Raw genomic sequence first — 21,298 nt, 5'->3', positions numbered from 1 at the left:
TTAAATTGAACAAAACGTGAGGGATGGCAGGGAGAATTATTTCCCTTTGGCAGTATGACACATTGAGTATTCAAAAAGTATAACAATAAAGATAGATTTCAGATCAGGACAAATAATACAGTTTGTGTACACATATCTGACAAGCATTTTAAGCTCCCAGTGTCTCATGGTACAGGACTTCTATGTAGATGCTACTGTCTGGTAAATTTACAGAGGAGGAACAATCCATGAGATGAAAAGCACACAGAAAGAAACAAAGCTTAGCAAACAGAAGTAGTGTTTTATGTTCTTTATCAACATGTAATTGAAGGGAGAGCAGGAAGAAGGTTCCAGCCATGTCATCATGAACAGATACAATCCATACCAAGAAAGCCAAAGGCTTGCTCCAACTGATACTACTATCCAGCATCAGAAAGCACATTTTTTCACCACTCTCAATTTTCTCATGCACACCAAAACAATACCCTGACTGTCAAAGTCAGTATTTAAAACTTTTTACCTTATTTCTAACATTCTAATATTTCAATTTACTAACTCCTCTGTTGTATTTAGTATGCAAAGAAACTTGCAAGGTTCTAATTAAAAATCACATGTTTCCAGCAAGATGTATCTGTGTGTAGCTTTGATTCCAAATACAAAGTGAAATATAAGAGAAATATGTTGACTTGCTAATGTATCAAAAAAGAGTTTACATTTTTACAGTATGCTTCCTTTTTAGCTTTTAAGCTTTGTGTCCTACTTTCTGGTCTATTAAAAGATTCCTTTGCTTTTTAATTTAAATAATCTTCTCCTTACCCTTTCTTCATTTCTTAGTTGACAGGATATTATTACTTCTCATGGAGAATGCTCTTCAACAAATAAGACTACTTTAAAGCTGCATTTAATTATTCTCACTCATTTCCTCACCTGAAGCAGTTGCAATGCTTATCTAGCCTATTGTTTCAAAGGAGCTTCATACATAAATCAAACCTAAAGAATTAAAAACAGAACATTAATTGTTACTGTAAAACTGAACTGAGCTATGCAAGGAAGCTACACATACTGAAATCTAGAAATCTGAGGTCAGCATGAATGGATTTCCGTTCTTATTTGACCTCTGCAAAACATCCCTTAGTTTAATGCAAAGGACAAAGCAGAAAAGGTACACAGGGGTTTCCTTTGTTGAGATTTCTTTGTTAAAGTTGTTCTTACCTTTAGCAGATGCAGTTTCTTATAGCTTCATCTTGAATGATGTGTTCTCAGATAAAAATCTTCTCCACCCTGTAACCTGTCCACAAAAGTTGAGAAATTTCATTGTTTTCAATTATGTTTTGTAGAAAGTGGGCAAGAGTGATGTGACAGCATCAAGATAACAGAGGAGTGTTTAGAAGTCAATAAATATTGTTAATGATTTCTATTTCTGATAGTTAAAATTGCAATTTTAGCTTCCTAGCAGAGTCAGGAGGCTGCAAAGAACTCAGTAAGGTACCAGATAAAGAAAAAAGCCCCCTACTGCTCAGTCAATAACCACTCTGAAATTATAAAAGCAGAAAACATGCCATTTTCTGAAGACAGTCCAGGTGTTAATCACACCAGGAAATAGCTTAAGGTCTAACTTGCTCTTCTGTCCCTCACAGTTTTTTTAAATAAAAGCTTGTTTTTCTCCCAGCAGTGTTTACGTACAGCAAAGGCAGTGAGTTCTTACAACATCTCGCTCTTCAAACGTCATTCAAGCTGTTTGTCAATCTGCCCAAAAATGTGATATCATAAGGAACTAGTCACATGTTCTACTTTTCATGCAAGTCTCCGGTTGTCACCTAAAAAAGACGGAGAACTTTCTTTCCCACATCCAAAGCATCTTTGTCTAAAATTAGTGCAAAAACTAACAACAATATGGGACTAATTTGTTTCTGTGAGGCTTAAATCCTTTTTATAAAAAGAGATTAACCATCTAAGCCACAGATGTGGTTGTTCAGAGAAATGAATCAAGAATGCTTTGCCCCCACAGGGTGCATTTACTGAGAAGCACAGAAGCTGAGGGAGAAGCAGAGTCCATGAACAAGTTCAGCCTTCAAGAGTTTTCTTTTCACTAGCCCCAATCTAGGTCAACAAAACTGTTGAAGTTGAAACAAGCATTAAAATAGTCATTTTCAGGGAAGGGGTAGAAGGTACTGTTGCCTTTTTTTCTCATTTTTTTTCTCCTAAATCTTAGAACATAACCAGAATTTTATAAAAAGAAAGACTGGAGAAACCAAAACTGTTCTGAATTCTTCTATCTTAAATGTGTTTTTCAATTGTTTATGTTGCTCTCCAGGTTAACATTAGAACAACATGGGATTTTTTTTCTTTATCAGAGTATTAGAAGTTCATTAATGCTTAATTTTTTAAATCATTTTTAAATAATCTCACTGAACTTGGATATCATTGACCTATTTACCCATACAGCACCTTCCAGAGAAGCAGTCTGAACTCCTTTACAAAAGGTTTTACAAGCAGCTTGTACAAATTAATTTTTCCTCTAGACAAGAGAAAGGCATTATAGGCCCACATTTCTTTTTCATCCCTTGCTTATATGCCTTTATAATAGGTATCATGCTAAGAAAATAACCACAACTTCATTAGATGTCATGACGCAGCATTCAGCTTTCCCAAAATTCATCCTGTACTGATTAATTTCTCAGAAGGTTCTTTTAGGTGCTTGTATTTACACACACACATCAATTTCACTTGGAAAATAAACCAGATCCGCAGAACTCACTTCTATTTCCAGCTAAGTTCCATTGTGGTCGCCTTTGTAACACCATTCACTTTCATGGTCGTAACATTTGCTCCTCCAAGATGCAAGTAAGAAGCAGAGATCCTTGTGACACCACACCACACTACAGGCCCATTAATGCCAGGTTTATTTTTCTTCCTGATATTTTTTTTAATTCATTTATTGTTTCTACAACAGCAAACACTTATAATTAAAGAAGCGAACTTGCTTAGGCTACTGGGTTTAGGTTTACTGAGCACTTCCATTTCCATAGAGACATGATGCATTTGCAATCACTTAAAGTTACCTCCATTAAATATTTTATATGTACGAGGGTTTTCCCCCATCAGCTTGCACAGTACTGCTCAATCTTATCACTGTTGTGAAGCCTGCCCCTAATCTACTATGGCAAATGTACAGAATAAGCTTCCGCTATGATCTTTGGAGAAACACTTCTGTCTTACCCACTGCACTCGTTGCCCCTTCAGTGCAATGAATGGTTTTCTCTTTTGCCATGAATATTACACTTAAAAATCCAGCCTCCTCATCCCAGCATTACCTAAACTCTTACAAGAGAAAGCAAAGAAAATATCGGACATCATCTAAATTAGGAATGAATAATTTCTTTTATCATTCAAGAAGCTGTTGGAATACTCACAAGTATTCAATATGACAAGGAATGGCTGTAAAAAAAACACTATGACCAAAGCAATAAAGATCTGCAGGTGAACCTGAAAACGTGAAGCAGCAGTCCTTCACCTTACTTAAAGATGATGTTAAAAAGTCAGTCTCTGTATAACCTCCAAAATATTAAGTAATACACTCTGAATTAAAAAATTATGATCACATATAGTTAAAATACAAAAAATAAAGGAAAACATCTTTTTCCTAGGTGTTTGTCCTCTAGGAGAATATTTACATACACACAGAGTTCTGTCGTCTCTCTCCCACACCCTGCCCACACATGCACAGACATCTATAGAGAGAGTGAGAAACATATGCTCTTGCTACCCTATCTGAAAACAAACACAATAACTAAAACCTGTACTCAGTAATTATGTTATAAGAAAATTCTATCTTATTTCCACAGGTCATTCCAGTGGGTTTTAAAGAAACCTGCTGCCCACAGTCATTAAAAATCCTATGTCCTGCTATTGTTCCAGAAAAAGGAGGAAGAATAATAGAAAGAAAAGGTCAGTACAGACTTTCCCCGTATGACACTCATCAGAACCTACTGTAATTTGCATGAATATTCAAGTAATTAATCAAACCATAATACCCAAGCTCTGTTTCTCCTCAAGCTTTACATTCCCCTAATGCAGGGATAGAACTTTTCTTCAAGCTTACTTGGCCCAATTCTACTGGAATGCTACAAGCAAAACAGAATAATGTGAAATAAACCACACTCAAACCTGCCAACTGGTTGTGTGTTTATATAAGTAATTTCACGATTACAAGCCGCACCTGATTATAAGCTGCACATTACAATACAGAGTGTGATAAAAAGTATCTATTCTATCACCATCTGTTGAGGGTGGGGGAAGTGATCCTTATCTCAACGGGAGATATTCTGCTAATGGGCCATCCATTGAAACCAGGCAGGGCATTGTTCTTTATCTCTTCACAACCCATCCTTCCTCCAGCAAGTCATTTTCTGCTAATGGCCATTGAGTCCCACTGTGTGACTGATAAAATTACTGCATCCAATTGAAAGTTGCTCCAGCCAGGGGGAAGAGCCCAGCATTTCTGACCAAGACAAATACAGAGGTTTTGGGACACTAAGGTAGCCCCTTTCTCCACTGGACTCCAGAGGAAAACCGGATTTCTCCACATCTCCACTGGACCTCTGGAGGGAAACTGCACCTTCTGCAGGAGCACTGCTTCAACTGAACCACATCTGTCACTGCAGGAGGATGCAGCCACCATTTAATGGGACTGCTACCAACACCCTGCCTGACAGGGTGTCAGGTTGTACTCCGACTTTGTCAGGGTTTGGGGTTTGTTTCTTTGTAGCATTGTATTTCTATTTTAATTTCCCTAGTAAAGAACTGTTATTCCTAATTCCCATATCTTTGCCTGAAAGTCCCTTGATTTCAAAATGATAATAATTTGGAGGGAGGGGGTTTCCATTCTCCATTTCAAAGAGAAGTTCCTGCCTTTCTCAGCAGACACCTGTCCTCCAAACTAAAATAGCAACTTTTCATTCTTTGTCCATATATAAACCGATTATAAGCTGCACTTCGAGTTTGGACCAAAATTTTAGTCAAAATGGTGCGGCTTATAATCGTGAAATTACTGTATATGTTATCAGAAAGAAGTCAGGATCTACTAATACTCCCAGCTGAAGTCAGCTGGATTTGTGCCACTGACTTCCATTCACACAGAACCATGACGCTAAACATCTCTGGCTAAGACTTTGCTTTAATTCCTGTGAAACACTTTTCACATTTTGATGCCATATAAGGAACAATACTAATAACAATAAGGTAGCCTTGCACAAAACCATAAAATGTTTAAAATAAGAATGTTGAGACCTGCTTGAATAACAGAGGGTGCTGAATACAATTTGGTGCTTGTGACCACCTGCAGTACTATATCTAGGATATAATGCTAATTTTAGATTTCTGGATGAATGCCCACTGCAGGATATGCTATTTTTACTAAGTTCTGACATGTCTGCCCAATGGCACATCTCCATTTCTGAAGTGGTATTGAAAGGCTATTAAAGCTTCCAGTTACCATTTGGCTCAAAACTGCAAACTACAAGTACTTTCACCAAACTGTTCTTCACATTCTGATTGACTTTACACAATAGAACTTACAAATAAAACCAAAATAAATACCCAAAAGCAGTAGAACTTAAAAAAGGTCCCCCTTCCCCTGAACCCTCTCATTGAAACAAAAAACAAAGTAGCATTTTTTAATATATTATTGCAATTTTCATTTCAATGCACAGAAAAAAGATGCAGAACTAGCCTTCTCCTTCTAGGCAGACTCTCCCAGGCACCAAAATAGAATCAAAAATGCAACAAAAACTCATGTTGACACACGTATTATTGTATTTCACATAATAACATGGATTTTGGGGCCCAGATTAATCAAATTTCATTTTAGACCTGTAAGCCATGAAGTACATAGAACAATCCAGATTTACATATTATTGTTTTTAGCATATGAATACAGAGATTTTTCCCAAGGAGGTATTTTTAATGAGATTATGGGGTCAGCAAATTTGGAATGAGTTTTAGCAGTTTAAGATTTCTATTTTACTACTCCCATGTGCTTCTTCCCTCTCCTGCCATTTTTCAACAGGTAGACCGAGAGTGTTCTGAGAGATGCCTTCCATTATGACAGATTTATTACATATTTAATAATAGAGACTTAAATATGGGCATGGTATTTGGCATACACCCTGAAGCAAACCATAAGACCTGTCTTCTGCCACTTTCCAGTGAGGACAACACAGTAGTTAGGGAGAAATGTCAGCCAGAAACAGTTATATGAAGCATAAAACCCCCTGAGAATGAAGAGATCTTTATTTATTAAATCAAATGCAAATCTTTCTAATACATCTGATCTGTTTTTGTGGTTTTTCTCAGGTATGTTTAATTAAACCCACTCATCAACACTAACTTCGTTCAAAAGAGCAATTAATGAATATGGCACAGAAGCAGCTTACCCTGGAGGAGTCTCTGACATTTGTTCGTAGCGAAGACTGTTCATTAATTGCTCCCCTCATTCTAAGCCTCTAAATGATATTTTTGACACAATACTACAAGTCATTGTGACTTATTTCTCAAGCTAGCAACATCTGCACTATGTTAGGTTAATAAAACTACCTTTGAAAGGTTTCAAGAAGATATTTAAAGACACAAGAGAAAAAAGGAAAGTCTGGATGTGGAATAAAGAAGCTGTATTGAATTTTTTACTATTATCTCAGAGTACACTTTGTGTTACAGATAATTTAAGCAAATATTTTGTGCTCCATATTCACCATAATAAATAGAACTCAGTCAGAAGTCCACCATGATTTTCCAATCTATTTCAACTGCGTTCCCACACCAAACTAAGCATTAATATTTCATAGGTCCTCTGTTGATCGCAAGTTCACAGACAAATGAAACTATTGGCTTTTTTGATTGTTTTGGCAAAAAGCATTACATTTTTATTTTTTCTGAAATAAAAGGTGGAGAGTAAAGATTCTGGGTTATGAAGTAACCACACTAAACCAAGACCTCTGTCGAAGATATAAAACAAAGTTGTTATCACTTCACACTGAGTGCGTGCTTTAATTTATGGGATGGCTTTGCTGATCTCTTCTGGGTTCCAGAAACCAGGATGTATTTAATAAGTTTGGAAAATTAACTTGTTTTTTTCCAAAACATGTCTATATGATCATATCATCCATTTTAGACTTCTACTGCAGATAATAAATAATAAAGCAGATAATAATTCACAAAGGAAACACAAAACAGATAAAAAACAGGGTACATGAAAGTTCATACCTGGAGAACAGCTGAAAGCCCTGTAGATCCACAAGCCTTCAACATACAAATGAGAACAATGTCCACCCTCAGAGCTGGAGACATTACTTCAATTGGCCCGCCCCAGTTTTCCAACTTTCTGTAGTTACTATTACATAGCAACTCCTCCTGCCTGCCAATTATTTACATTAACAGAGCCATCAAGTTTCGTGCAGTTATGTATGTGAGAAACTGTGTTAAGCATTCATTAGCTAATTGTATACCTCTAAGCACTTAACAAAAGCAGTGCAGCAGCAGTGGACATGGCTGGCTGGAACCTTGGCTTTTGATTTAGTCCAAAAGGAGTCTGATGCTATAGCAGCCAAGGTGAGACTAAGAGAGTAACACTGTGCCCCCAGTGGGGTGCCAGGTGTGTAGTGTTGGAGAGGCGGGAGAAAGGCTTTCACAACTCTGCAGTTGCCCATCTACTAACTTTCACCACATTGTTCTCCTATGGCACACAGGCTCTGGTTTCCTCTGAAGACTTCTATTTCCACTCACCCAAAACATGATATCCCACCTGTTATTTCTACCAGCTGTTTTCTCCCCTCTTGCCCACCACCTACATCATTATCTTTGCTCCTTGAAAAAAACCCACCCACCTGCACAACAGCAGCTGCCCTTCTCTGTCCTGAGCTACAGGACACAAAGCAGCAGGAAAAAAACCTGACAGCTCTATGACTACAGCAGGCTCCTGCCAGCCCAAACCCTCTGCTTGCTCAGAGTTCAGTGACAGCAAAACACTCAGCCTGGGTGAAGGGAATGCAGGAAAGGTGACCTGCATGTCTTAGATGTGATAGCACTAACAGGACATTTGGCAAGCTGCTGGTGGCAACCTTCAGCTTGCTCACAGACACAATTTCCCCTGCTGGGACACCATCTTGGCTGGCTCCCTGCAGAGTGAAAGCAGAGAAGAGTAATTCCACCTAGTTGCAAAATTCACAACAGGCTCTTAGAGTTGATGAATTAAGCAGAGAAGGATCGGCTAACTACACCAGCACTGCTAGAGAATCATTTGTTCATTAATACATTCACACACATTTAACCCAGAAGCAGAATGCAGGAGTACCCCATCCTGCCTTAAACCTTAGGCATTGTCCTGCACAGGACAGGTCTAGCAGAACTGATCCAAATTACTAAACAGTAAAGCAAGGGATATTCTGATTTGGCTTTGTCTTAAAATGTACACACAGCAAAAATGAACTCAACAGAGCATAAGAGCTCATTTTATTAGCATTGCTAATCTAAAACATAGATAACAAACGGTGTAGAACTTTTATTTCAATTTTTTTTTTTAATGAAGTAATGCTAAATGTCAACCCTCAATATTCCAGCCCTCTTCATTAATATTAAGCAACCTAACCTTCAATTAAGAGCCCTACAAAAGCAGCATATTACTGCACATTATCTGAAATATCATACTAGGACCTATTGATGTCACTTTCAGAACTACAGCTGCAGTTTGAGGCAGCAGAACCTGAAGAATTTAGAAATTAAAACGTAACAACTGCACTTAAATAGTACAGAACAGAGAGACTTAATCACAGCCTTTAGTAAGAGTGCATGGCAAGACATACCATCAAATCTGAGGCAAACTATGAAGAAACATTTGCGCTTACGAAGTGTTCATCAGTTTTCAGAAAAGCGTATTAAACCTCAAGTGTCTGTGTACATTAGTGTAGTCCAATTAGCCTGTCCATGTTTCTGGTTCATCTAAATTAACATATCTTCACAATTTACAAAAATTCTTCTGATTCAATTGTATTTTTTTAATCCAGTTACATCACTTAATCACATCTGCCTTTAAAAGAGCCCACTTATCATGAAACATAAATTCAAATGACATTTATTAACTTTTTTTCACTCTCCAGCAAAGGTTGCTGCATTTATCCCTGCAGTCCAGCTTGCCAGAATAAAGTTAGGAAGTTTATGAATTTTGGATATTACACAATCAATATTTGATACCAATATGTCTTTGTTCTTCAAAGAGATGAGCTCTTCAGAGCTCAAAATAGAACTATCAACTATCAGAACAGTGTCCTGATCTCTGTTTCAATTCAATTTGTCTTCAGAACGATCTTGTGCACCAACCACTGGACTAAAGCTGGTAAGTTCTTCTCACCAGAAAGGCCCCTCTGTCCCTCCACTATTACTTTGTGGGATACTACAGCAGCAATTTGACTATACAAATGAACAGATTATTATGTATTATCTAACCAGTACCACTGCTTGACAACCTGGAACAGACTGTAAAAATGTGGTAAAGGATGTGTGGAGAGAGGGGAAAAAAAGGCCTACCCCCAAGCAAGGACCCCTACAAATGTGTGTAAAAACTAAGGTGAAGTTAATTTTGACCATTCATAGAGTAAACCAGGAAGCATTTATAAATTCTGTTTGCAAAGAGTTCTTTAGGAAATTGCAAGTGTCACAAATACATTTCACTATTAATACAAATCTTTTAAATTTTAGGTAAGTTTTACAGTTAGGAGGGAACACTACAATGAACCAGTTATCTAGCTAGAATAATTTTGATCACTGAGCCCCACCCAAAAATTTCTACAGAGAAATGATCAAATGAGCTCTGTCTAGCACAGCATTCATTTAATTCATATACATTTGTCACACATTACTAAAATATCTACCAACACTGTAATTTTACTACAGAGAGGTATTATACTTCATTTTCCTTTGACAGGTCAGAACCCTGAGCAAACTGAACATGTCACCTACAGGTTATAAGCAGCTGCCTGTAACAGAAATGCCAGAGGAAGGCAATTAGCTTGTGTCTCCAGCTTGCTTTATGCCACACTGCATAAGACACCAGATTCATTAAATCATGCAACAATTAGGTTTGGCAGGGACCTTAAAGATCATCGAAGCATTACGATGGACCCCAGTCTTTGATGGAACACCCCTTGTCTACTAAACCACAGCACTAGTTGCATCCACTAGTTGCAACCACATCCAGTTGCATCTTAAACACTTCCAGAAACTGTGATTCCACCACTTCCCTGGACAGCCCATTCCAATGCTTTAACCACTCTTTCAGTGAAGAAATTCTTCCTGATGTCCGACCTGAACCTCCCTTGGCCCATCGTGAGGCCATTTCCTCTTGTCCTGTTGCCAGTTGCCTGGGACAAAAGGCCAACCTCTACCTTGCTACAACCTCCTTCCAGGTAGATCACCTATTCCCAAACCCCCTGCCATGGCCAGAGAACCTTCCACTAGACCAGATTACTCAGAGTCTCATCCATACCTGTCTTGAACAGCTCCAGGGACTGGGTGTTCACAACCTCTCTGGGTAATCTGCTCCAGTGTCTCACCACCCTCACTCACAGCAGAGAATTTCTTCCTAATATCTAATCTAAATCTACTCTCCTTCAGCTTAAGGCCATTCCCCCTTGTCCAGTCACTACCTGCCCTTGAAGAGTCCCTCCTCAGTTTTCCTGTAGGCCCCTTTTAGGTATTGTGAGGTGCCACAAGGTCTCCCCAGAGAGCCTTCTCTTCTCCAGGCTGAACAGCTTCAACCTCTCAGTCCTCCTAGGAGAGGTGCACCAGCTCTGCTCTCCTCTGGACTCATTCCAGCAGGTCTGGAAACATTAGAAACTTGGCAGGAGTTAGCAGTAAATCTTTCAGGACTTACTGAAGTAGAATTTTGAGTAAGGCAGGTTTAAAGAAAACAGTTCAGAGATGATATTTAAATACAAACTACAGAGTCTACAAAATCTTTTCTATAGGACTGCAAGTATGAAAATATGCCAAAAGTATGAGAAGTATCTTACCATTTCAGTGATTCTCCATGTTGACTTGCATCCTTCACTTCCCATGCTGAGCTACAGTGGAATGCACTGGGAGTGATCTTACCAGACAAAAACCAATTCCATCCATAGATGCCTTGGGGCAAAGATGCTATATTTCCATTCATTTTTTGATCAGTTAGGTATACCCCCAGAAAAACTGGATAATGGAAAATTGATGCAACAGCTTTCTCTGTTGATGGCTTCCTGGGACCAACACATAAATGTTGTTCAGAAAAATTTGATTAATTACCCAGTGTGCAAAAAGCCAGAATTACAAACTCAAGAGAGATATTGCTTATTTCAGAGTTGCACAATCATGGGTGCTCAGTGATACTACACAAATCAAGTATGCCAACTATCAAAACTTTTTATTATTTATACATTTCATTAAATGCAAATTCTTTTTAGCAAAAAAGGAATTAATGTTCATTGGTTACAGGTTACTTAGTTCTCTTATTCATTAGTATCCTGTCTTCTGTCGGTAAATGTTATCTTGCTTCCCATGCTGATTAGTCCCATACTCAGTGTTTCTCTTGAGTCGCTGGGTTTCTTGGGTCATTGGTCTGTGAGTCGGTGGCTGCAATCTGTCCCTGCCACAATTACCTTTTACCCAGACAGGGCTGATTTCAGCACAGTTGCTGAGTTGGCTGTGTTAGTTTCTTCATTGTCATAGGAGTTCTTCCACATGTCTCATGTCCCTGAAATTCTGCATTCTGTGCATTCACTCTCAAGGGTATCCTTTTTCCCAAGTTTTGTTAACCTCCCCCTAGGTCTGAGATCACTGAAGTATGTCAAGCCCTAAACATTAACAAGGCAATTCTACCAACAAGTAATTTGTCCTTCTAACACCTCGACATCACTTAGAGTTTGCTTGTTAGCTGCTCTCTGTTTTGTGAATTAAATCTCCCTTCTTGTTGATTAGGCTTAAAAGTATACAAAGATGAAACATCAATGAACATTATTTCTTAAGAAAAATTTGCATATTCCACATGTTGCAAATAAAGACTACAGTTACAAGCCCAAATGCTGTTTAAGTGGTGAATCTTGGGAAGTACTGTTGCAAAAAGAAGCCAAATGAAATATTTCAGAAGAAGAAACTACAGTTTATATACCAGTTGCCATTGCTAAGGCTGAAGAGATTATCTTCTGCTCATCACTTTCTCCCTAGTCAGCTGCATGACAGAGCAATTCCAAACTCCTTTCAGTCACAATATGACACGTAAACCTGAACAATACAACACTAAGTCTTGTTTACTCAAGTCTTTACCACTCAGTCACAAAAGTAAAGCTCTTATGAGCACTCCAGTTCATACAGTCCTAATGTTTTTAGGACAAGTAATACAATTATGGATGCTACGCTATGTGGTTTTTTCTCTTCTTAATGTCTTGTGATGAAAAGCGGCATTAATGCACCTAAAAGAACATGAATGATATTCAGGAACAGAGTTTTTTTCAAAGACTGATCATTCCAATTATCAACCATCTACAGATATCAATACAAACACAGAAACGCTATCCTTCAAATGAAGATTGATTTGTTGAAAGTAAGTTTTTACATGGAAACAAGAACATTCAACATGTGCAAAATTTCTTAAAAGTCATAGAAATTTTTAGTCTCCAAATACTCAAGGAAGAGACAAGGTACTCAGATGTCATAAAGTAACCCTTTTCACAATCTAGAAAGGGACAAGAGAAGACAAGCACCCCACTTGACAAGAACCAAACTAAAGCTGCTGGTTAAAACCAGAAATCTCTAGATCCTCAAGTTTCATCTGTAATCAGGTTTTCTAGACTAGATCTACAGCTACAGATAGATCTCTGAAGGTGTCAGTGTGTGCACACAGTTAAGAACAGGCCTGGTGTCAACTGCTCCACTTATTTTGAATGCCATTGTCAACATTTTCAGTGTTGACAATGTTAGAAATTTGGGGCTTATAGAAAAGATCAAGGTTTATGGGAATAGCAGGAAAAAAAACCCCCAAACCTCTTGTTTAAATAACTTTTTAAAGGGGACTCTAAATCCCAAAAATAAACAAATACATGCAATTATGCATCAGGTCTGACTTATACAGAGTTCACAGTAAATCTGAAAGGTAAGTGAAGCACATGAATTGTTCCTCACAAATGGAGCTCCCTATATTTCCAGTTAAACAAGTCATATATTCCCTCTTATTAAAATATTAGTGATATGCCTCCACAGCAAACTAGTTCTTTTTTTAGCATTCTAGTAAAAAGAAAAAATTACAACACAGCAACTCTACAAGTGAAGTTGAAGGACAAGCTTTATCAACAGTCATACTATAAAAAGAGTAATATGTCCCTTTCCCAAGAGGCAGATAGCCATTGCCAGCAATGAGTTCATAGGGGTACTCTAAGAAAAATAACATGTTTGCACAAGTTATTTTAAGAGCACTTTATGATTATGGGTTTGAGATGAAAATATAAAGACTGAAGTTCAATATGAGAATCAAGTGTTTACCTCAAGTTCAAGATTATATTTCTTCAAAATTCGATACTGATCTCGTTGGCCTTCAGATTAAATAAATTTGCAAAACAATCTCCCCTGACAGTTATAGATAAGTGAGTAAAAATGGAATTTTCTAATGAAAGCTATTTGCAAACTCACTTAAAGAAAGAATACCAGAGGGAAAAAAATCCAGTTCCTCCACCCAGACCATTAATTTAATTTAAAACAATAGGTAACAATGGCAAAAAGAACAGCAATTCAGATCTAGAACCCAGACCTCTTTCTGCTGTTGTTGATAGTTACACTTTTTTTTTGTAACCGCCATTAAAGAATGATGCCCACACTCCACTGAGTTGCCTTCTATATTAAAGATTTAACTAATGCTTAGGTAAAGTATGGCACTATGCACTTAGGAAAGCAATAGAAGATACACTGGAAAATCCAGCAATATTCCTGGATAATTCAAGAAAGACTGTAAACTCTAACCAAGACTTACAACAGAATCAGTTAGACAAGTCTCCAGAGCCCAGGGTAGCAGCATTTTCCAACTTCTGCCCACATACATCAAGAGAAGTTTTTCTTCCCACAAACACCAACTTCACCTCCTGCATGTCTCTCAAACCGTACGTGTGAACTCATGCTCCTGGCACATAAATGTGGAAGGGTTTTGTGGCTTTCTCCTATCAACTCCAACAGTACGTATCAGAATCCATTATCATTTTTCAGTAGAGTAAGGTCTGGCAGACAAGCTCTGGAAGACTGAACTTCAGTATTTAACAGGTTATTACCCTGAATTTCCCCACTTCTGACACATTCAAGGGCAGTGCAATGAGGCGTTGCCTCTCAGGTACCTCACTCCTCAGGAGGCAAGTTTAGGCTGCTGAAGACAGGCATACAGCTGTGCCTCAGTCCATTTGTAGCCTCCACAAGAGAGCTTGCTGCCTGTTATAAAGCTGACATAAAGAAAAGCTGTCTGGATATACTCTAAAAGACGAAGACAAAATCCTCCACATTCCATTGTTATTTGAGGGACCAACCAGAATTATATTCCATACACACAATCCTCTTCTCCCCTCCCTCCCCATCTGACAATAGTCATTGCACACCTGCAGTTACACTGAGACCAGTGCCTGTGGGGCCTTACTGGGATTGGTGGTCATGAGTGCTTCAAAGGCAAAGTTTTAAGATGATCAGTTCCCTAACCCTGTTTACACCGTGATTCCAACTGAATAGCTACCCTGGCACAGCTAAAAGGACCCAGTAGGCAATGGACTGACACAGTCCCAGAATTTCCAAGGAGGACAACAAAATACAACAGCACTCTCTGACTCTCTGCTAACACAGCATCCTCCATCTCTATCTGCCTGCCTTCAGGAATCTCAGCATACACGGTGCTCAAGTCACAAAGAGAAGTTGTTAATAGTGGACAGGAATTAAGGGGGTTCTCTGGTTGACTGGGCTTTTCTGAAGTATTTTATCAAGTGAGACCCAGGACACAGATTTACAGAGTCAGAAAATGAGGACAGCAGACAACAACAACACTACCAACATCATCCTTAGCAACTTCAGCATCACAGCTACTGACGAGGATCATAGGAGTGATCAGGCTCTTGGCCTACTCCAGGTTGATACACCTTGAGGAGCACTATTAGAAAACTATCCAAAGCTGAAATCCCATCTTTTGACTAAGCTAGGAGTCCTGTTTTGCAGCGCTGGGTAATATAACATCTGACACTAGTAATAATTTTGTGTACATACTGTCTCCTAAATATTTCAGTATCATTTCTTAGGTTTAAAGAGCAACAAGGAAAAGCATGCACTGCAACATGAGAAGTAGCTAAAATTTGGACGACACACACACGGTTTAGATGACAAAAAACTAAGAAAATAACCATATATCCCTATTGCAAGTTCAGAATAAGAAAGCAAGCGGGACCATCAAGAGGAGAGACAATCAGCAACTGAACTCAAGTAACATAACAACCCAATGACTGTGAATAATTTCTTTTCAGCCTTTGACTATGACTTAGTAAAGGAACTCTAAAACTCTGCCAGACATTGAGAGCCACAAAGCAATACACACAACCTATCTTCCCATGATTGGCAAGGCCAGGAGTTTTTCCTCAAGTACTTGGCGATTTCAGTATTGCACAGGTCAACAGAAAAGGTTTCATCCCACACATCTTCTCCCACAACAAGGTCATTTCAGCCATACTCCCAGGGTGCCCTTCATAACTAGGGGGGTTTGCCAATGCAAATGTAAGTGGGCTTCCAGTGAAAGCAGGTCACTGAAATGACACGGTGAAAAAACATGTACAAACAGTGAAAGAAAAAAGCAAGGAATTTCTGAAGAGACTGTATGCTGAAGAAAATACAGTGAAGAACAACTGCTTAATAACTTTTAAAACTAAAAAAAAATACTCATGCCTTTGTCTGTAGATTCACCAGTAATAGAAACAACCAATTCAGCAATAAGATTGCTGAGGGTCAGAACAACAGGGCCCAAGATTATTAAAATATTCTCTCCCTAGCTACAGAAGCCTTGTAGTTAACTTTATATTAAGCATTCTTGATTCTCTGTTAAACCTAAGTCTAACAAGAAAGCACATTTCAACAGCACTCTGGGTTTCCAACTAGACTAGCAATTCAGAGGACAACAGCACCAAAGACAGCAGCTCAATTTTGAAATTTGGAGAGAAGTGAGGAGAGGAAGCGGGAAAATCAATACAATTCACAGTACAGCCCATTTCTTCAGCCCAGCCAATTCATATTATAAGCTAATCCTGCAGCCATCACACATTCTCTAATTTGTTCATCACATGTATTTAGTAATGCCTAAACATATCCCAGTATTACAGAGAGAGAGAGAAAAGGCTGCATTTCAGTATTTTCAAAGTTATAATTTCTCTGAGCTTCTCCTAAACTAAATAAATACTGAAAAATTAATGCATGTTGCTATTCATCTAGCAAAGGATTAAAAAATGAGACTATTATATGCCAAAGATTCAGAGCTGCTCAATCAACATCGTCTAATGAAACTAATCTCCATTACTGAGGTTGGTAACCATGAAAAGATTGACCAGTTCTGCCAGAAATTAAGACCCAACAATTCTAAGGTGTACTGGAACTCAGGGATATATCCTGACTTTAAAAAGAAAAAATGGAAAAGGAATTAAAAGCTGTATTATCTGGGTATCATGCAAGAAATTTCATAACATGGATAAGCTAACTGGAGATAAGTCTGGAAATGATAGCACAGCTAACATGCTACACAGCATTTAAACTTTCTGAGCAAGTCATTCCAACTGTTGACAAAGAAAAGATAATATTTGAAAAGATAAGTTTCAACAGTTTAGTTAAACTCAAGAGTTTCACTGCAAAGTCCTCAGTGCAGACTATGTATCAACCCATTTTCTGCTACTATCCTGACAAACATCAGCTTTTTGTGAGTTGCCTGATTTTCTAATATATACTGGGACAGCAGGGAATTTCTTCCAAAATCAATCTCCCCAAACACAGATTAATTATATTAATATATTTATGTATGGAGATGAAGAGTTGATACTACACAGCAGACAACTGGATTGCAGCAAAGTTCCCCAGGGAAAACGCAAATTTCAGAATAGATGCACGAACAAATCCACTAAGTGACAAAAGATTCACGTGCTTCCATACTTTGGAATATACATTCTAGCAAAAAAATCAAGAGGACACTAATTAGACTGTAGTTTGGGGATCATTAACTTGGTTTACATTTGCTACCTTCCTGACAAATGTTAAACAAATGTGCTATAGTTAGATGTAAACTAGCAAATTTCTTAAATAAACCATAGGACACATTTATCAAGAAAACTAAAATAAAAGCCCCCACCTTTTTTTTATTTTTTTAAATCTGCCGTTTTAGCAACAAGAGATTTAAGAGCAAACCATACCTGAAGTGCACAGCTCGGGCTGTGGCATTCCCCAGGTGTCTGTAAGAACTGCAGATAGCAGAGTGCCACCTGCCTTTCACGGGTCACAGCTGCAATGCTGCAGCCTGGAAATCAAATCCAGCCTACCGCCAGTAGTTGGCAAACATACCTCAAAAGGATCAGTTTGAAAAATGTTTATAGTGCTTGACAAAAACAGAACAAAATAACAAAACAAAAAACCCCAAGAACTCGTTATTAAAGCAGCTACAGCTTTACAAAATGCATTAGGGGAGAATGAACGTATAGGCTGCAACTTAACACTGTTTCCAAATCGGAATGCATACAAATGCCAGGGAGGATAAAGGGATGATAATAAAGAGAAACAGACTGGTTAACAATAATTTGGAGAATTCTGCATTGACAAGAATGCCCATTAAACATTTCCATAAAATGATGTTACAGAAAAGGAGAAGCTCCTCAGTGCTGCTTCCTATAATTATGGCCGTAGCAATAGCAATTCATCTCAAGAGGCATAGTAACTTCAGAACATACATTACCAAACATCAAGAGCATATCAAAATTTTATAAACCAGATGTTAAATCTAAAGCTAAATTGTATTTCACTCCTATTCACAAGTCCATCATCACAAAATACTAACCAATTGCTAGATACTGCTTTACATGAAGTAGCACAGTATCAGATTTCACACATCCTCCTCCCACTATCAACAGATAGTACTGGTAGTACACACCTACTATCAACTGATAGTAGTATCAGCAATCCACTTACGTGTCCCACAGCACAGAAATCAGACCCAGCCAACACTGCTGATAAAACTGTTGCAGACCAGAGGGCAGAAACGAGTCTCTCTGCTCCTGCTCACCCCAGGAACTCAGCTACTCCCTTGGCTGAATTCCTGCATGCAACCTCTAACACAAAAGCCAGAATTTGCAGGAGAATTATGTTGTATTTCTGCAGTTTACAGATTGTAGTGTACAGTCACTCCCTGAAAAATAATGAACTTCATTCATTGAAAATCCTGTATTTGTACAAGACTATATCAACAGAAGTCAGAATCCACGTGGTTTCCCTAAGTAGCTGGGGGAAAAGAAAGTGAAAAACAAACGACCACACAACTCTTCTGAAAACAGCAGCAATACACAGTTGCCACCCTCTGCATTTCTGCCCAGCAGGAAATGAGTACAACAATCCTGCTACAACTATGTTTATGGATCATTACAAAGTGCACAGGCACTCCTACTACCTGTAGGTATTTTATGAAAACAGCACTAGTTAAAGATTAAAAGAAATGAGACAATTCAGATATTAATGCCTTCAGCTTTGTCAACCAAAACAAATCTGTTACAACATCCCAAGGAATAAGTAGTACAACTCAGAAGCCAGTGTTTACACTACTTAGTTCAAAACAACCTCTCGAACAGAGAACTGCTATACTCCAGAGCAAAACCTTAGCTCTCAGCAGGACTCCTCACAGCTGTTCAGCATTAAAATGAGAAAGTGAGATAATTCATTAGTAAATGTAATAAAGTTATATTATTGATACCTCCTGGAGAGGAAGGTGAGAACACTGCACAAAATCCAGAAATCTACCAACATCTTTCACTATACTAAGCAAAGTACCCAAGGCCATACCTCAGCCTTTCAAGGCAGCAACGCACTTTTGATTGACTATGTGTTATATATATGACATCAGCAAGTTCAACAATTCTAAGTCAAACTTTACTGAACTGACTCAGCCTTATATAACAACCAGGAGATGCTCAAACTCCTAGAAATAAGATTTGAGTGCAATTCCCATGATGAAAAAAAAAATCTAATTTACATCACTCTAGCTGGGCTAGCATCACACCCTGATCACATTTTTACACCAAAATTCAAACCAAGAGTGGTTAGTCAGCTTTCAGAAAGTAAGAGCTTCAGATGCACCACCTTAGGGCTCCCGGAACACAACTTCAACATGTTTTAGTTTTAGGATGTTTTTCATAACTATAATTTTTCAAATTCTAACCATCTTCCCAAGGCTGTGTGTGCCTGCATACACAGACCTCTCCTGCCAAGTCCGGTCTGCTGAAGGAGCAGATGCACTGACAGTTCCCCCCACGCCAGCTGCCCCCTAGGAATAATCCCGAGCAGATTATCGTTGTGTCAATGGACAAGGCACGCTCAGCATCTGGAATGATACAACAAACCCTAATAGTTGTCATTTATCTGGTAAGCGATCCTCACAGAACGATAGATGTATGCAACTGACGGAGGTGTTTCCATCTGCATCGTTGCGGAATGCTAAACTCTAACTCCCCATTTCAGAAAGTGCCGAAATACAGTCACGCCACAGACCCAGACAGTCCAGTCAAATAAAACAGCGAGAATAAAAGCACATCGGGCTTTCAAATCATATTAAGCAAACATCCCACTGAAAACCCACGTTTCTTAGACAACCGCCGGTGCCTTTCACGCCACTTCTACTCTCACCAGAAGATGAGCCTGAGCAAACTTCACTTGCTGAAGTGTGACAAAACCCTCCGAAACGTTCCGGAGCCAGTCAGCCGGGGCTCAGCGACATCAACGCACCTCACTCTCCTGGGCGAGAACGCGCTCCCACGGGCGCGACCCCGCGGGCAAGAGCGGCGCGGGGGTCCCGCTGCGCGGAACTCTCGCGGGTCCGGGTTCCAGCCCCTCTGGCGATGCGGCTCCCTGTCCGCCTGTTCTTTCTGGTCCAGAGCAAAGAGCACCGTCTTCGGGGAGAAGGGCCGCCCGTTCTGAAAGGCTCGGTGGACTTTCGGGGGTGGGGCCGGGCAATGCCCGAGACGGGCTCCGAGCGCCGGCAGAGCTCCTCGGCACCGGAGCCCGGCGGCAGCGGCGCTCCGCCTCGCTGCCGGCTCCCCCTGCCGGCTCCCTGCGCCGCTCCCGCCCGGACCCCAGCCCGCCCGGCCTCCGAGCTCCCAGGGCGCCCGGCGCACACCGGGGCGCAGCCCCGCGGAGCCCAGCGAGGCGGCGCGGGTCACGGACAGGGCGGCCGGGACCGCGCAGTGCCCGCGGCGCCCCGAAAGCGCCGCAGCCCGAGCCGGGCGAGCAGAGGAGAGGGGCCGGCAGGGGTTACCTGGAGGCGCCGTGGGCTGCTCGCCGCGGGCTGGCGGGCGGACAGGCGGGGGCTCCGCCGCCGCGCTGATGCCCGCTCCCCGCCTCACGCCGCCATGGCCCCGCCGAGCCGCTCCGCTCGCTCGCTCGCTCGCACCAAGTTTGCGGCGCGGCAGCTGCGCGCCTCGCCCGGCGGCCGGACCCAGCGCCCCGCCGCGGGGGCGGAGCAGCACGGCCGCCCGGCCCCGGTGCGGTGCGGTGCGGTGCCGTGCGGTGCGGTGCGGTGCCGTGCGCGGCTCGTCCCGCAGCCAGCGCTGCCCCGGGCTGGGGCGATCTCGCATTACTCCCTGCCCTCCCCGCGCTCCCCCCTCCGGGCCAGCTGAGAAGTTGCAACTGGTTGAGATATTTGTCCTTGGGGTTTGGGTTTTTTATTTCCTTTTATTCCTTTAATCACCGCAGCTCACAAAAACATGACCTGAGGCTGCTCCTTTACCATCAGATCTGAGCAGGGGAGCCTCAGCGCCAGTACAACCAAGCACGACAAACCCCGGCAGCATCAGGAGGGAGGGGAGGCGGGGGACACGGGCAGCGCCGCTGGTGCCGGGTCCGCAGGGGCTCCCGGCCGCTGCCCGGGGCTCCGCGGGGCTCCGGGGCCGGGCGATGTACTAAAACCGGGGAGCGGCGCATAGAGGAAGCGAAGGAGAGCTGGGCGCCAGCGACTGCCCCGGGATGGAAGGGGCATGGGAGCGCCAGGGGAGCTCCC

At 40.7% G+C, this 21,298-nt stretch overlaps 1 protein-coding gene across 7 annotated transcripts in view; it reads right to left on the bottom strand.

The window, feature by feature from the left end:
- SEMA5A (semaphorin 5A) overlaps positions 1-20,616 on the bottom strand; it is a 334,133-nt gene extending 313,517 nt beyond the window's left edge. Inside the window, exons 1-2 of one of the 7 annotated variants that reach the window (XM_033061142.2) lie at positions 20,558-20,588; positions 1,192-1,267 (exon numbers count right to left, since the gene is read on the bottom strand). The gene's annotated coding sequence lies outside the window, so the exon portion shown is untranslated. The other 6 variants (XM_033061134.1, XM_033061150.1, XM_033061171.1 and 3 more) reach the window with 6 other exon arrangements.
- Between the last annotated feature and the right edge of the window lie 682 nt (positions 20,617-21,298).

Source organism: Catharus ustulatus, chromosome 1 (genome assembly GCF_009819885.2).
Source record: "Catharus ustulatus isolate bCatUst1 chromosome 1, bCatUst1.pri.v2, whole genome shotgun sequence".
Lineage (NCBI taxonomy): Eukaryota > Metazoa > Chordata > Aves > Passeriformes > Turdidae > Catharus > Catharus ustulatus.
The sequence above is the reverse complement of the archived record's forward strand: the minus strand, read 5'-3'. Positions and strand labels throughout refer to the sequence as shown.